This window comes from Rhinoderma darwinii, chromosome 8, assembly GCF_050947455.1.
Source record: "Rhinoderma darwinii isolate aRhiDar2 chromosome 8, aRhiDar2.hap1, whole genome shotgun sequence".
NCBI classification, from domain to species: domain Eukaryota; kingdom Metazoa; phylum Chordata; class Amphibia; order Anura; family Rhinodermatidae; genus Rhinoderma; species Rhinoderma darwinii.
In genome coordinates, this window is record NC_134694.1 from 41,129,845 (window position 1) to 41,147,937 (window position 18,093).

The following is an 18,093-nucleotide window of genomic DNA, read 5'->3' on the forward strand; positions in this document are numbered from 1 at the left end:
CAACAATCCCGAGGTAGAGGTCGTTCATCGGGAACTGTGCACAGTCTGGGCCCAGGTTCAGAAGAACCTAGAGGCGTCCCAGAGCATACAAAAAACTCAGGCTGATAGAAGACGTTCTGCTAACCCCTTGTTTATGGTCGGGGATCTTGTGTGGTTATCGTCTAAGAACTTGCGCCTTAAGGTTCCGTCCAAGAAGTTTGCTCCCCGGTTTATAGGGCCGTATAAGGTCATTGAAGTCCTCAATCCTGTCTCCTTCCGACTGGAGTTGCCCCATCTTTTCGTATACATGACGTGTTTCATGCCTCCCTCCTTAAACGCTGCTCCCCGTCCTTGGTTCCCTCGAGGAAACCTCCTGTTCCCGTTCTCACCCCTGAGGGGGTGGAATTCGAGGTGGCCAAGATTGTGGACAGCAAGATGGTCCAAGGCTCCCTCCAGTACCTGGTCCATTGGAGAGGATACGGGCCTGAGGAGAGGACTTGGGTACCCGCCCGGGATGTTCACGCTGGGGTATTGGTCAGGAAGTTCCACCTTCGTTTCCCCAATAAACCAGGTCCACTTAGAAAGGGTCCGGTGGCCCCTCATAAAAGGGGGGGTACTGTAAAGTATCTGCCAGGCACAACTTCTGTGTATACGCCCATGGGTAATCAGTCTGCACCTGGTTCTATGTCTGTGAGACTGACTCCATCTTCCACCACTCAGGATGGCAGGCTTAGGAGTGGGAGAGCCTATCGCAGCCTGGCCAGACGGAGCTAGCTCCCGCCCTCTGTCTATTTATACCTGCCTTTCCTGTTCCTCCTTTGCTTGTGATTCTTCTCGTGTGGTTTCCTGGCCTTGCTGCAGCTTCTAGCTATTTGACCTTGCTTTATACTGACCCCAGCTTACTGACTACTCTCCTGCTCTGCGTTTGGTACCTCGTACACTCCTGGTTTGACTCGGCACGTTCACCTCTCTTGTTGCTCACGGTGTTGCCGTGGGCAACTGCCCCATTTCCCTTTGCTTGTGTCCCCTTGTCTGTTTGTCTGTCGTGCACCTACTGAGCGTAGGGACCGTCGCCTAGTTGTACCCCGTCGCTTAGGGCGGGTTGTTGCAAGTAGGCAGGGACTGAGTGGTGGGTAGATTAGGGCTCACTGTCTGTTTCCCTTCCCCCCTGTCATTACAATATAAAGCTGTAATAAGACCCTTGGGTCCTTGAGACTTCAGTATGCCAATAAGAGGGTATGCTGATATGATTGAGGAATGAGGTGGAAACTGAGCCTGTATAGCATGGCGTAATTGCAGATATTTAAACCATTGTAAGTCTGGAGTCTGGTGTGTCTCTTTAAGCTGCAGGAATGTGAGGATCAGACCATTATCATTCACATCCCCCAATCGGGTAATACCCAGATCCCGCCACAGCTGTGTATTAGTCAATGACTGGATATGTGGTAATGTAGGGTTATGCCACAGAGGAAGTTCTGGAATCACTGTATCATTGTATGTAAGTAATTTTTTGGACGCGCGCCAGATCGCCAGTGCCAGGTTATGCATAGGAAGTAGTTCATTATAGGGAGTAAACTTAGTGTTTTCCAGGAAGCTAATCAGGTTATTCCCTGCTACCAGGGAGGCCAAGTAATAATCTGTGTCAGATAGGGGCAAGTCCCGCACCTAATCCCGGATATTGCGGAGCTGTCCCGCCAGGTAGTACAAGTAAAAATTTGTCAAGGCCATTCCCCCTCGATTTTTGGTCCTTTATAATGTAGCCAGATTAAGTTTAGACCTAGAGGAGCCCCATATAAATTATATTATTAAGGTATTAAGGGATTTAAAGAACGATATGGGGACTACAACAGGCATATGTTGCAAAATATAATTACATTGAGGTTGGACCACCATCTTGATCAAATTAATACACCCATCTACAGATAACGGTAGTTTTGACCACGTCTTAAACTTTTCTCCAACCTTAGTCAATAATGGGGTCAAGGACATATCTCGAGTCTGGCTATGGTCCTGAACTATAGTCACCCCTAAATATTTAAATCTAGAGACGGTTTCCAAGCCGTATTGCGACATTGACGGATCTGGAGTCGGGTGTCTGGCTGTATATAAAATGGCCGATTTCTGACAATTAACTTTTAGCCCTGAGTACTGTGAAAAGTTATCCAATATCCTTGCGGCCAGATGAAACGAGGAGTTTGGGTTATCTAAAAAAAGGACCATGTCATCTGCATACAGGCTTACCACAGAAGTTCTACCCTTCCAGTTTATACCAGTAAGATCTGGAGAGGCTTTAAGCCTGATCGCCAGTGCTTCTATGGCTATAGAAAACAGGGCGGGTGATAACGGACACCCCTGTCGGGTGCCTCTAAAAAGTGAGAAAGGGAGAGAAGGAACATTATTAACCACCACGTTAGCTTTAGGGGATTTATATATTAACCTGATCCATTGACAGAATTGAGGACAGAAGCCAAAACGTTCCAGACAGGCCCACAAAAACGGCCATTCTACCGAGTCGAAAGCCTTCATGGTGTCCAGAGAGGCTATTGCCCACTGCATGTCATGTGCCCCACCTAATTGTGTAATATCCTGTACCTTCCTGATATTGATACTAGTAGATTTCCCTGGCATAAATCCAGTTTGATTTGCGTGTATGATGGAAAGGATAACACCATTCAGTCTCTTAGCCAACAATTTTGTCAGTATTTTATAGTCTACATTGACCAACGATATGGGCCGATATGAACCACAATCAAGAGGTTCTTTACCAGGTTTCAAAAGAACTATAAATAGAACTGTAAATTTCAATTGGGAGGCCATCCGGGCCCGGGGATTTATTAAGAGCCATATCACGGATAGCCTCTTGTATTTCTTCAAGTGTAAAGGGGGCATCTAACATAGATTGTTGGTCAGCCGATAATGTTGGGAATGTAAGGTCATTTAAATATTCTAAACTATCAGTCATAGAGTGCGAAGTTGAGGAACTGTATAACTCAGTATAGTATTCCTTAAATCGCGATGTGATACGCCCAGCTTCTGTGATGACTGACAGAGCAGAGTCCCAAATCCCCAATACTGAGTTAGTACCATTAGTTTGTTTTATAAGATGGGCCAGTAATTGACTAGCTTGGTTCCCCATTTCGAAATAGTATTGTCTGGTGAAAAATAATTTGCGTTTAGACTTGAGATGAAGCTTGAGCTGAAGCTTAACCAAGCCGTCCTGTGGGTATCAGTGGGGTCTGCGATATACTGTGTCTCTGCCGCTGAGACCTGTTCCTCCAACTCCCTCTCCACCCATGCTGAGGTTTTCTTAACATACGATATGGATGATCTCAAACAGCCCCTAAGGTATGCTTTGAATGAATCCCAGCGTAATGTATGTGATATTGACGAGTAATTAATTTGTAAAAATTGATCAATCTGATCTGGTATGCGATCAGATGATACGATTAATTTTAACCAAAAGGGATGAAATTTCCAGTTGGTCAATACACATCTGCCTGGAAATGTTAATTGGAGCAATACTGGGCTATGATCAGATATACCCCTAAGATCATGTGTAATCTGAGAGACGTAAATAGATACATTTGGGGACCCAAAACAGTAATCTATCCTGGACAGTGTGTGTCGTCCTGTCGAATGACAAGTGTATTCTACCTCTCCTGGGTGGTGAGTTCTCCAGAGGTCGATCCACCCCACACTATCCATCAGCCGACATAAGGGAGTAGGATTAAAGGCGGTCGGGGATGAGGAGGTTCCAAATCTATCTAGAGAGGAGTGCATAACCTGATTGAAATCCCCCATACAACTATAAAGGAGGTCGGGAATTGATGTGCAAATGAAATAGCTGCCTGAATTACATACAGATTAGCCTGCAGGGGGTTATAAAGACAGATAAGCACGTAGGGCCTTGTATCTATTTCCGCATATACAAAAACAAATCTTCCCTCTGGGTCTCTACGGGTTTGAATGGGGTTCCAACTTATGGATCTATGATTAAGAATAGATACCCCCCTAGAGTAAGAGGTATGGTATGAGTGGCAGGACCATTGGATCCAGGGTTTCCGTAGATATTCTGATTTATCAGAAGTGAGGTGGGTCTCCTCTAGACCAATGATATGGGGATTGGATCGCCTCAGATGAGAGAACACAGATGCACGTTTATGGGGGGTGCCCAAACCACGCACATTCCATGATATACATTTTAAAGTTTGAGCCATGACCAGCGAAAAGAACAGTAAGTGCATATATAGTAGGCATGAAACTGATCATAAGAAATATTGAATTGACTTGCGACATAGGCTATTAACATTAAAACATAATACCATATCAGGGTATCACTGAATAACAAAAACAAAAACAAAATGACCCTAAGAAGATGTAACATTAGGGTTGAATTTGAGATAAATGGGGAATGCCTGACCATGATTTGTCAGGCATGTGACAAAGCATGTTCGGTGAGAGTGACCAGGGACCTTAATATCAATGTGTTGAGTATCTATTCATTTGTTATATATCCGGTATAATATATGTTGTAGAACTAGGAGGGTGTGGGTACGCCACGGTAATGTCGAGAGAGGTAATATCCCTCTATCTATGTGGAAACATTTCCCTTATATCCTCTCACCCCTAACATGGAAGAGGAGTCAATACAAAATGGATAACTAAAAATACATCCACGCTATATCCTCATATATGTAGTACAACACCCAGCGTCCAAATCGAGGTTGAGGTGGATGCATCTGGAGCCATTCAGTCGCCTCTCCCGGAGTATACAGAAAGACCACCTTCCCATCAGCCACGATTCGGAGATGAGCTGGATAGGACATCGAGTAGGGAATGCCGCGGTCTCGAAATTTCTTCTTTACTTCAATAAAGGTTGTTTCTGCAATTCAGCGGAAACATCAGGAAATATGGAGACGATTGAATTGTTGTGCTTTAGCGGTCCTTTCAGGCGAGCAAAGCGGAGAACCGTATCCCGGTCTCTATAATTCAGCAATCTAGCCAAAAATGGTCGAGGACTTGCACCCGGAGGAGGAGGTTTAGCTGGGACTCTGTGTGCTCTTTCAACAATAAAGCATGACGAGAAGGAAGTGTCTCCCAACGTGGTTTTAAGCCATGTTTCGGCGAAGGTTTCAGGAGCCTGTCCCTCGGCCTTTTCAGGGAGACCAATAATGCGTAGATTATTACGCCGCATGCGATTTTCCAGATCATCCATCTTGGAGTGATTAGCCTCCAGTTTAGGAGAGGTGGAGGAGAGTGTGGATAGCAATGGACGGAGTTTATCTTCTGTCCGGGAGACTCTGTCCTCCATTTCTCCAATGCGTCCCCGCAGGTTTTGCATGTCTTGACGCAATAAGGTGACGTCGATCTTTATTTCATCGATTTTACCTGTTAATGAGGTCTTACAGGTGTTTATGGCCGCCAGCAATTGAGTAGAGACTTGGCGTAAAGTAGGTTCGAGATCCATCTCAGGTTCTGTGTTGTCCCTTTGGGAGTCACCATCTCGTGTCCTGCCTTGTGTGGACCGCGTAGCACGAGGAGTAGAGACAGTGTCGTCGTTGTCTGTATGAGCATATTCTTTCAGCCTATCCATTGTGGGTTGAAGTTTAGATCTGTGCATGTCGTCTATATGAGGAAGTAAGCAACTGGCAAGTCACTATAATGAATTATCAAGGCGATCTTGAGAGTAGTAAGGTATAGAATGAAGCTTCAAAGTGCAGGGGAAGTATACAGTTGAGGATAAGAATGAGTTGAGACAGGCAGGGCAGGCTCAGTATGTCGTCCTCTGTAATACAGGATGGTCCTGATAATAATGGCGGGAGTTTGGGTTTCTTGGTGCAATCTTCCCTGCACCACCACTGAGGGCCACCACGAGGTGTATATGGCTGAGGAGGATAAATGCTGGGTCAGATCCCCGTGTTGTTCGGGAGTCAGGGCGCGTCTCTCACCCCCCTGTATCTCACTTCCGTCTGTGTCCCACTGCCGTCCCTTCCTCTAACAGTGTCCCCCGCGTTATGTCCGGTCCAGGCACCCACCGGTGCACTTAGGTACGATGTGTGATGTGCAGCGTGTGCTGCAGGAGTTTCCTGTGGCAGTCGGCGCTCAGGGAAAGCAGCTAGGCCGCAGTCACACGCGGCCCGCACTTCACTCGGTGCTTACTTGGTAGTGGTAGGAGGTAGAAGCTGATGAGTCGGTCCGGGAATAGTCAGGGTTATGAAGGTCCGGTTCCAGTCGCTGCAGATCACTCAAACATGCCGTCAGCACAGGATTTCAGTCAGGATGTGTAGCGTTCCCCTGGAGAGCAGGTCAGATGCGTCCGGCCATGTTGCCCGCTAGCCACGCCCCCTATACATTTAATATTTATTTGTGAAAAACACCAAAATGTTGAGAAAAGTAAAAATTATCGCTTTCTCAATTTAAATGTATCTTCTTGTAAAACATATAGTAATATCAGACAAAATAGTTACTATTTTACATATCCCATATGTCTACTTAATGTTGGCATCGTTTTTTTCAACTTTCTTTTCTTTTTCTAGGATGTTAGAAGGCTTAGAACTTTAGCAGCAATTTCTCACATATTCAAGAAAATTTCAAGAGGCAATTTTTTCAGGTACCAGTTCAATTGTGAAGTGGCTTTGAGGGGCCCATACAATACAAACCCCCATAACTCACCCCATATTAAAAACTGCAGCCCTCAAAGTATTCAAAATAGCATTAAGAAAGTTTCTTAACCCTTTATGTGTTTAATACTAATTAAAGCAATGTAGGGGTGAAATTTACAAATTTCATTTTTTTTGCAGAAATTCATGTTTAATCCTTTTTTTTCCTGTAACACAGAGGATTTTACCAGGGAAACACAACTGAAATAAATAAATAAATAAATTGCCCAGATTCTGCAGTTTTTAGAAATATCCCACATGTGGCCCTAGTGTGATTATGGACTGAAACACAGGCCTCAGAAGCAAAGGAGCACCTAAAGGATTTTGGGGCCTTCTTTTTATTGGAATATATTTTAGGCACCATGTCAGGGTTTTGGGCCAAAACATGCCACATAAAGGACAAAAAACACCCCAACAGTTGAAAAGCAATTTCTCCCAATTAAGGCAATATGTGGTAAGAAATTGCTTCTTGGACACACAGCAGGGCTCAGAAGGGAAGAAGCACCATTTGGCTTTTGGAGCTCAAGTTTGGTACAATGGTTTTCGGGTGCCATGTCGCATTTGCAAAGCCCCTGAGGGACCAAAATAGTGGAAAACCCCCAAAAGTGATCCCATTTGGAAAACTACACCACTGAAGGAATTTATCTAGTGGTATAGGGAGCATTTTGACCCCAAAGGTTTTTTGCCGAATTTAGTGGAATTAGGCCATGAAATTGAAAAGCTCCATTTTTTCCGATAAAACGTGGACATTTTCAATTTTTACAAGAAATAAAGGAGAAAAAGCACCCCAACATTTGAAAAGCTATTTCTTCTGATTACGGCAATAACCAATAAGTAGTCATAAACTGCTGTTTGGACACATTGCAGGGCTCAAAATTGATGGAGTGCCATTTGGAGCTCAAATTTGTCTGGAATGGTTTTCAGGTGCCATGTCACATTTCAAAAGCCCCTGTGGGGCCAAAACAGTGGGAGCCCCCCAAAAGTGACCCCATTAGGGAAACTACAGACCTTAAGGAATATATCTAGTGGTATAGTGAGTATTTAGATCCCACAGATCTTTTGCAGAATTTATTTGAATTAGGCGGTAAAATTTCTATCAAATTTTTTCCACTAAAAAGTTGCATTTTTTTCATTTTTACAAGGGATAAAGGAGGAAAAGCCACCCAACGTTTGTAAAGCAATTTCTCCTGAGTATGGAAATACTGCACATGTGGTCATAGCCTGCTATTTGGATACACAGCAAGGGTCTAAAGGGAAGGAGTGCAATTTGGTTTTTGGAGTGGATATTTTACAAAATTAGTATTCTGACACAATGTTGCATTGAGCTAAGGTACCAATATATTGGAAAGTCCCGAAAAATTAACCCATTTTGGAGACCAAATCCCTGAAGAAATTTATCTAGAGGTATTGTGAGCATTTTGACCCCGCAAGTGTTTTGCAGAAATTAGTGTAGAATGGATGTTGCAGATTGAAAATTGCCATTTTTCCACTGACATGCCATTTTAATGACCAATATGTTGTGCCCAGCTTGTGCCACTGGAGACACACACCCCATAAATTGTTAAGCGGGTTCTCCAGAGTACAGTAATACCCCATATGTGGTCATGAACTGCTGTTGCGGCCCACTGTCAGGCTCAAAAGAACCACCATTTGGTTTTTGGAGCGTAGATTTTGCTTGGTAGTAGTTTTGTTTGGGGTTTTATTGGTATTACAGCTTATAATGTGGGGGCATATGTAAGCTGTGCGGGATACATCAGGGTATATGTAAACTGTGCAGAGTACATCAGGGTATATGTAAGCTGGGTGGAATAAATCAGGGTATTTGTAATCTATGAGGAGTACATTAGGGTTTATGTAATATGTGTGGAGTACATCAGGGTATATGTAATTTGTGCAGAGTACATCAGGGTATGTGTAAACTGGGCAGAGTACATCAGGGTATACGTAAGCTGTGTGGAGTACATCAGGATATATGTAATCTGTGCGGAGTGCATCAGGGTATATGCAAGCTGGGTGGAGTGCATCAGGGTATATGTAAGCGGTGAGGAGGACATCAGGGTATATGTAAGCTGTGTGGAGTACATCAGGGTATATGTAATCTGTGAGGAGTACATCAGGGTATATGTAAACTGTGAGGGGTACATCAGGGTATATGTAGTCTGTGAGGAGGTTATCAGGGTATATGTAAACTCTGCGGAGTACATCAGGGTATATGTAATCTGTGAGGAGTACATCAGGGTATATGTAAAATGTGCGGAGTACATCAGGGTATATGTAAGCTCAGCAGAGTACATCAGGGTATATGTAAGCTTGGTGAAGTACATCAGGGTATATGAAAGCCGGGCGGAGTTCATCAGGGTATATGTAAGCTGTGCGGAGTACATCAGGGTATATGTAAACTGTGCGGAGTACATCAGGATATATGTAAACTGTTCGGAGTATATCAGGGTATACGTAAGCTGTGCGGAGTACATCAGGGTATATGTAAGCTTTGCGGAGTACATCAGGGTATATGTAAGCTGTGCTTTTCCCTTGAAGCTAGAGCGAAATTCACTGAGTTTTGTATCTCAAAGGATGTATTGTATATATTACCATCTAAGTGTGGTTACATTTGTTACATTGTTTTGTCATTTTAGCATGAATGAATTGTGGCAACAATCTGCCTTATTTATCTAGTGCCTGTGCACTTTACATTAACACCATTAGATGTAGTGTGGTAGATAAGGAATACAGATACTACCTATGCGGATGCAATGATCTCTATATGGTATTTCTATTTTTTCCTCCTCCCAGTTTTTATTCTTATTTTTTTTAGATTTTCATATTTTTCTTTTTCACCTTTTTAATATTTTTATTTTGATATTATTATATTATTCTTTATATTTTTGTGTTTTTTATATATATGTTTTTTTTAAATTATTTATTATTATTATTAGGTGAACTTATGTCAGTGTAGTGGATATATCTGTTTCTTCCACTCTGTTTCTGATGCTTGTCAATCAGAAGTAACTGAGATCAGGAAATATAACACTCCTGCATTCAGGAGCTTAAAAAGAGGAATCCCTAAGGGACAATATCTTAGACTTAGGAGGAATTGCTCGAACCTAGGAGACTCTATGATAAGTCCAAACATCTACGTCAAAAGTTTGGAAGGAGGGGATACTCTGACAAGGTGCTAAGGGATGCATATCATCATGCACTCTCTGAAAATAGAACCGGTCTATTAGTACCAGATTAGACCAAGGACACAGATATATCTACCTCTATTAGAATTGTGGGAACCTATGACAATAGACATAGGGAGATCAGAAATATCTTCCGCAAGGGGGGAAACTACCAATTCGGAAAGGGGGGGGCAAATGGGCCTGCCATTCTACCAAGTCCCACTGCCTTCCCCAGTTTTTCAGTCACCACCAACGGGAAATCACAGGCGGACTTTAAATTACGCAGCGAAAAAAAAACAGCCTGCGGAGGGCAAGGAATACGGAAACCGTCACGAAAACCCGACTAAAATAACCGTGCCCTCACCCTATCCGGGAACCTATTTAAATAGGGAAGCATCTCTTCCAGCCTCACCAGAGTCACCCCCATGGCCACTTGAGGTGCCCTCTTTCCCCTTACCCTTCATCGAGACGAGCCATGGGATGTACCTCCACAGCACTTGCATCCCGCCCCAAACTTACACTGCCCTTCATTGAACTGCCAACACAGGCCTGATTTCCTGTCCGCAGTTCCTCTCGACTGTCGTCCCGCCCCCATGCTGTCCATTCTGGTCAGAACCCCCAGCCCCCTGGAAAGGATTCCCTGTCAAAACGCACTGGGGCCATAACCCTTAACCCTCAACCATAAACTGATGTCCCTCTGATCCCACCCTATACTCAGGTTTAGCGCCTTACGTTGTCTCAATTGCTCATCATACCTGAGTCAAGTCATACTGCCGTAAACCCTATAAGCATCTCCTATTGTGTCCATATAGCAAAAAAAGCCTGAACAATCAACTGGCGCCCTCTCTCCGATAACGCTCGCCAAGATGGGAAAGTTTGAGATATAAGTCTGTATCTCCTCTTATCCTCCTTCTCCTTCTTACTCTCCACCCATTTCGGTTTATCCAGGTAAAAAATTTTCTAAGGGAAGAAGTGAAAAGATCTCGACGTATCCGTCCTTCCAAATCTTTTCTTTTACCTTGGGCTTTAAATGAGCACAAAGGGGGAATTCGAAACACACATACACTTCCCCCTTTGCCCTATCATCCAAACGGACCCGATCAACTTCCAAGTCTTTGTCCACACCCCGTACTCATGGCGCACTCGCTATCAACCTATCTCCCCCAGACAGGAATGACGGCCCTGTAGCTCCTGCCCATGCAGCAACCGGTGACGGTTCCCCCACTAAGCCAGCGTGCTCGCACCACGACAGCATCTCCTGCATGCTGCCCAACAATTTGCGAACACTATTACTATTGCCACGGTCTGTGGGTATATGGACCCACTAGGATGCACCGCTGTAGCGGGGAGGGAGCTGGCCAAACAACAGAGCACCCAAACAATACAAAGTCCAGCACAAGGGTACCTGAATAGTAGAGGCAGTGGCAGAGGCTTTAGCACGGATGGAGGTGGGTACAGCAGGTCACGCCAGACGTGGCGGGTGACAGCAGGTGCAGTAGGACACGACTCCAATCACTAACAGGCTCAGGAACAATAACACAGCATGGGATAGAGGATACAGGTAGCAGGGCACAGGAACACTGGGAACAGGGTAAACACTAAGGGACCATTTACAAAGACTAATATGGGAATTACTAACAATGCTCAGGCAAGGAGTGAAGGGGCAGAAAATAACACAAGGTAGGAGGGGCTAGACGTTCTTTTGTAGGGAGGGGGCTCTAGTTAATTAGTATTTAACTTAGACAGCCCACCTCTTGTAGATGGCACCACATAGCCCCCATTGTAGATAGCGCCATACAGCTCCATCTTGTACATAGCGCCTCACAGCCCCCCATGTAGATAGCGCCACACAGCCCCACAAACAAATGTAAAAAAAATTGTACTTACCAAGCCCCGTTCCCCCGACAGACGGAGCGCTTTACAGTCTCCAGACATGACTGCTGCGTAGGCCAGCGTGATGCAGTGACATCATCACTCCGGCCTGTGCAGGGATTCTGTCCCAGCGATTTATAGACTGCATGCCTAATTGTTAGGAAACGTCCGTCACTTTTTGGTTGTTAGGACTACTAGCCAAGCTCCTGGGTGGCCCTGGTTTGAGATGCAGAGCCAATCTTATTTCTCTGTCTGCAACCTATCAGGGCCAAGGGTGGAGTATTTAAGTCTGTTCCGTTTTTTCATTGTTGCTTCTGATTTTCTTGTGAATGCATGGTTCTGATCAAGGTCCTGGTTACACCCTCAATCACCTCGAATACTTGGACTCTTTGAACTGGACTTCAGCTTTGTCTTTGGATTTACCCTCTGCTCGCTGATTTGGATATTCTGCTCACAGCTGGTTTCGACCTCTACAACTCCTGGTATTCTTCTGTTTTGCGATTTGGACTTTTAGTCTCTCCTGGTTTGAGCTCTGCTTATTGATCACCCCTCTGGCTTTCTGGTTATCCGTTCTGGTATTGCCTGCAAGTGCACCTCCTGTCCAACACCTTATTCTATTAAAGCAACCTTGGTTCTATGCGGCCAAATCCAACCTGCCTTGCGCCGGTCTCTGGTGAAGACCATAGAGTAGCCTTAGACTCTACTGACCAGAGTGGTGACGGACTTGAGGTAGCTGATTTACTTGTAGGCTTGATCCAGACAGTCTCCAGCTGCCTTTGGGGAATTACTCGTATAGCAAGTCCATAATCTTTTACTCTGGGAAATTGCTCAAGTAGTAATTATTTGACATAATCACAAGCCCTTTAAAATTGTCTTTTCCACAATGGAACTAATGCCCGTCCTGGTGGAGCCAGTGGCGGATTACGTGTACCTTGGGCCTTGGGCTGTTGACACAGCTTGTGCCCCCTCCTTCCCCTCACATGCAATTCAACACCCAAACCCGCAAACACTGTACCCGTCAGTGCCACTGAGCTGACGGATGCAGATTTTAGCACTAGATACAGTTGCTCAGTATACAGGACACAAAGCAGCTGTATCTCAAAAAGTAAAAATCATTTTTATTTAGAAAGTTGCACCAAACACACTGATACACATTTTTATTAAAGAAAAAAAAGGAAAATAATAATAATAAGAAGAAAAAATTGTAACACCTCTCTTTAAAGTGTAACTAAACTTTTAAAAAACTTTTTACATGTCATAGTAATATGTTAGAACTTTTAATCGGTGGGGGTCCGAGCACTGAGACCCCCACCGATCACTAAAATGGAGTGGCAGAACTGTTCAGATGAATGCTGCACCACTTTGTTTCTAATCAGCATTCCTCTTGTTACTCACCTCCCGACGCCCACAGCCATGGATCTGTGAGCGCTGGTCCTCATCTCCTTCCTAGGAGACGCCAGAGCTCACTTCCGCTCTGGTCTGCTGTGTCCCGTAGGGTGCGTGCGTACGCTCGTGCTCGCTCTTAAAGAGCCAGCGCGCGCACATGAAAACAATCATCATCATCATCATCAATCCACATGATTTCCTGGCCTATAAGAAGGCCCCAGCCCTTCTGATCCTTGCCTGAGCATTGTTAGTTATCCCAAGTCTGTCTTGCAAATGGTCCCTTAGTGTTTCCCGTTCCAGTTGTTACTCGTGCCCTGTTACCTGATCCTATATCCCGTGCTGTGTTCTTGTTCCTGTGCCTACTAGTCCTGGAGTCGTGTCCTACTGCACCTGCTGTCGTTTGCCCCATCCAGTGTCTTCTGCCACGTCCTGTGTCTTCTGCCACATCCAGTGTCTTCTGCCACGTCCAGTGTCTTCTGCCACATCTTGTATTGCCCGCCATGTCTGGCGCAACCTGCTGCACCGACCTCCATCCGTGCTGAAGCCACAGTCACGGTCTGGACTAGTTCAGGTACCCGAGTGTTACGAACTGCCATTAGACTTTTGTATAGACTGAGACCTGGTCAGCTGCCTCTCTGCTACGGCGGAGCGGCCCAGTGGGTTCACATACCCTGTGACGTGACACCTCTTAGTAGTGTACGTGCGTACTCCAGTTGCTTGGCAAGCAGATCAGAAACTAAGCTGCACAGCGGTCACCTGAGCGCTTCTGCCACTTTTTTTTAGCGATCGATGGGGTCTCAGTGCTTGAACACCCACCGATGAAAACTTCTGACATTTCATTATGACATGTCAGAAGTTTTTTTAGAAGTTTAGTTACACTTTAAAGGGGTTTTCCCATGGGGGACATTTATGACATATCCACAGGATATGTAATAAAAGTCAGATAATAAAAGCCACCTCTGGGACCCGCACGTATCTCTAGAACGGGGCCCCCTAAAACCCGTTCTACCTCTGCCTCAGTCGCTCTCTGATCTACTATCTCAGTATGCCAGTTTTGCGGATGTCTTCTGCATGCGAGAGGCTGGGACGTTGCCTCCACATCGGAATTATGACTGTCCCATTGAACTGGTTCCAAATGCTTCTCTTCCCCGTGGACGGTTATATCCTCTCTCCTTGCCAGAGACTTTAACTATGTCAGCCTATATCAAGGAGAATTTGGAGAGGGGTTTTATCCGAAAATCTTCCTCCCCGGATGGGGCCGGCTTCTTTTTAGTTAAGAAGAGAGATGGATTTCTTCGACCCTGCATCGACTACCGTGGTCTCAACCAGATCACGGTCAAGAACAAATGACCGTTGCCACTTATTTCCGAGCTGTTTGATCGCATACGAGGAGGCAAAAAAATTTCTAAGCTAGACCTGCGGGGGGCTTATAACCTAATCCAGATTCGCCGAGGTGATGAATGGAAGACGGAATTTAACACCTGTGACGGGCACTACCAGTACCTAGTGATGCCCTTCGAACTGTGGAACTCTCCCACAGTGTTTCAGGAGTTTGTCAATAATATTTTCAGAGATCTGCTCTATATGTGTGTTGTAGTTTATCTCGATGATATTTTGATTTTCTCCCCAGATCTGATGACACATCGGAGGCATGTCCGTCAGGTTCTTCTGCGACTAAGAAGGAATCGCTTATATGCGAAGTTGGAGAAGTGCGTCTTTGAAAAGAGGTCTTTGCCTTCCCTGGGCTACATCATCTCGGATCAAGGTCTTAAGATGGATCCTGAGAAACTAAAGTCTGTCCTGGAATGGCCACGTCCTCAAGGCCTGAGGGCCATACAGCGGTTCCTGGGTTTCACCAATTTCTACCGGCAGTTTATTCCAAACTTCTCATCTCTGACGGCTCTCATCTCTACCCTTACCAAGAAGGGTGTGAACACCAAGGTGTGGACTCCAGAGGCAGAATCCGCATTTATTAGCCTCAAGAAAGCCTTCACTTCTGCCTCGATCCTCCATCATCCTGACGTATCTCGGCAGTTCTCATTGGAGGTGGACGCTTCCTCTGTTGGTGCAGGTGCACTTCTGTTCCAGATGAGTTCCAAAGGAAAGGCAGTAGTATGTGGCTATTACTCTAGACTTTTTTCTTCTGAAGAGAGCAATTACTCTATTGGAGATCGTGAGCTAAAGACCATCAAATTGGCTCTGGAGGAGTGGAGACATCTTCTAGAGGGCGCAGCTCACCCCATCTTGGTCTACCTCGACCACAAGAACCTTACTTATCTTCAGTCCGCCCAACGACTAAATCCCTGTAAAGCCAGGTGGTCGCTGCTCTTCACCCGTTTCCAACTTGTGCTCCACTACCGTCCCCCTGACAAGAATGTGAGGGCCGATGCCCTGTCCAGGTCATTTGAGACGGATGACACGGTGGAGTCCCTTCAAACTATCATAGACCCATCCTCCAGTGTCACTGCTAATCCTTTGCAGTCTAGAGACATCCCTCCAGGGAGGACTTTTGTTCGGTTGGCAGACAGGAGAAGAATTCTCCGCTAGGGACACAGTTCTAAACTGGCTAGGCACGCTGGTGTCAGTAAAACCCCAGACCTGATTGCTCGTCATTTCTGGTGGCCTATGCTACCTAAAGATGTTCTGGACTTTGTTTCTTCTTGCACACTGTGTGCTTCTAACAAAGTTACTCACTCCAAGCCTGCTTCAACCTCTGCCTGTACCCAATGCCCCCTGGCAGCACATTGCAATGGACCTTGTCACTGACCTTCCCCCCTCAGCAGGATGCAACACTGTCTGGGTGGTGGTGGACCGATTCTCGAAAATGGCACATTTTATCCCGCTTACCGGCCTACCTTCTGCTCCCCGACTAGCGAGTCTCTTCATTCAACACATCTTTCGCTTGCATGGCTTGCCTCTTCACATTGCGTCCGACCGAGGGGTTAAATTTACCTCAAGGTTCAGGAGAGCCCTCTGTAAACTCCTGGATGTAAGATTGGACTTTTCCTCAGCCTATCATCCCCAGTCCAATGGGCAAGTCGAGAGGATCAACCAGATCATGGAGAATTATCTCCGCCACTTCATCTCTTTACAGCACGATAACTGGGTACAGCTTCTTCCATGGGCCGAGTTCTCGTACAAAAACCACCCGAGTCCACCACTTCCACTCCATTTCACATTGTGTACAGTCAACATCCGAGAGTCCCTCTTCCTGTGTCAACTACATCTCAGGTACCCGCTGCGGACTCTGCATTTGGGGACTTTCTGCAAATCTGGCAACAGACCCGGTCCTCTATTTTGCTGGCAGTCGATCGCATGAAGCGAAAAGCGGATAGAAAGAGAAGAGAGCCGCCTCAGTATCTTCCGGGTACCAAAGTCTGGCTATCCTCTCGGAACATTCGTTTGAAGGTGCCTTCATACAAATTTGCTCCCAGGTCCCTTGGTCCTTTTGAAATTCTGTAACAAATAAACCCTGCCTCCTGTAGGCTGCGGCTGCCTCCTACCCTCAGAATCCCCAACTCCTTTCATGTGTCCCTCCTGAAAACAGTGGTCCTGAACCGCTGCAGCAAGACTTCTAGTTCCACAGTTGCTCCCAGCGGTTCTTCTAATGTTTTCGAGGTGAGGGAGATCCTGGACTGCAAAAGGGTAGGGGGAAGGACTTTCTATTTGGTGGACTGGAGAGGGTTTTGTCCTGAGGAGAGGTCCTGGGAGCCAGAAGAGAACCTCAGTGCTCCTGCTCTCATTAAAAAATTCCTCTCTGGGGGTGTGGCCTGGTAATGGCGCCGAGCGGACGTGTGGACTGAGAGCTCCGCTTATGACTACACTCCAGCACGCTCATTAGCAAGATACTGTAGATGAAAACGGCACCCTAATGCTCAGTAGTACACCCAGACTCTCAGACCACACTCAGACGCACCTACCGGCGGGATCCTCAGGTTCTTTAGCGACACAGCGAGGGGAGATAAATCCAAGATGGCGCCGCTGGGTCCTGACCGCCGGACCAGGGGAAATGGCTGTGCAGTGCAGGACACCTCTTCTGCAGCTCCCCCTACTCTAGCTCGAGCTCCCTCTCCCAGCTCCCCTTCTCCTCAAAAGAATCCTACATCTCCAGAACTTTCTATGCAAATGACTGATGTGATCTCAGTCTCAGGGAACATGCTTTTGGAACTAAAGCAACAACTTGCTGCAGTTCCTACCAAAGGGGACATGGAAGCCTATGTGAGCAGATTGGAGACCACATACAAATCTGAGATACAGGCACTGACGTGCAATCTTTCTCAGCTTACAGATCAAGTGCAACGAATGGATGGAGATATTACTGCTGCATCACAGGTGCAAGCTTCTCAACAGTCAACGTTAGAGCAACAAACTCAACAAATTTATATGCTGTTTAATATTGCTGAGGATCATGAGAATCACAATCGATGCAATAACTTGCGTATACGTGGTCTGCCTGAGACTTACAATACTACTGCTATAGTCCCTACACTAAAGGGCTTATTCAACTCTCTTCTGGGCCGCGAACTTGATTCTGCCCTAGAAATCGATAGAGCACACCGCACTCTGGGTCCTAGAAACGCTGATCCTGATAAGCCAAGAGATATTTTGTGTCGCATCCATTACTTCACGCTCAAGGAAGAAATATTACGAAAAGCCAGAGATAAAGGCGATATCACATGGGAGGGAAATTAACTCCGGCTTTTATCTGATCTTTCCAAAATGACATTGGATAAACGTCGGAATTTGCGGCCGTTATTGGATGTTCTTCGGGAGCACAGGATTCCATATTCGTGGGGATATCCGTTTCAGCTACAAGTAAGGAAGGATGGCGTTCTCTTCTTCGTCCGGGACCTTGATGACATCCCAGAGTTCTGTGAGACACTGGACATTCCTAGAGTCTCCATATTGGACTGGCCCTCCATTCCCTTACTTCTCCAAAGAGTGCGTCAAGGACGTCGCGGCAGGGGGCGTGGCTTGGCTGTCGATCCTAATGGCTGCGTGAGTACCGAGCTCCGGCACCATCTCCACTTTAC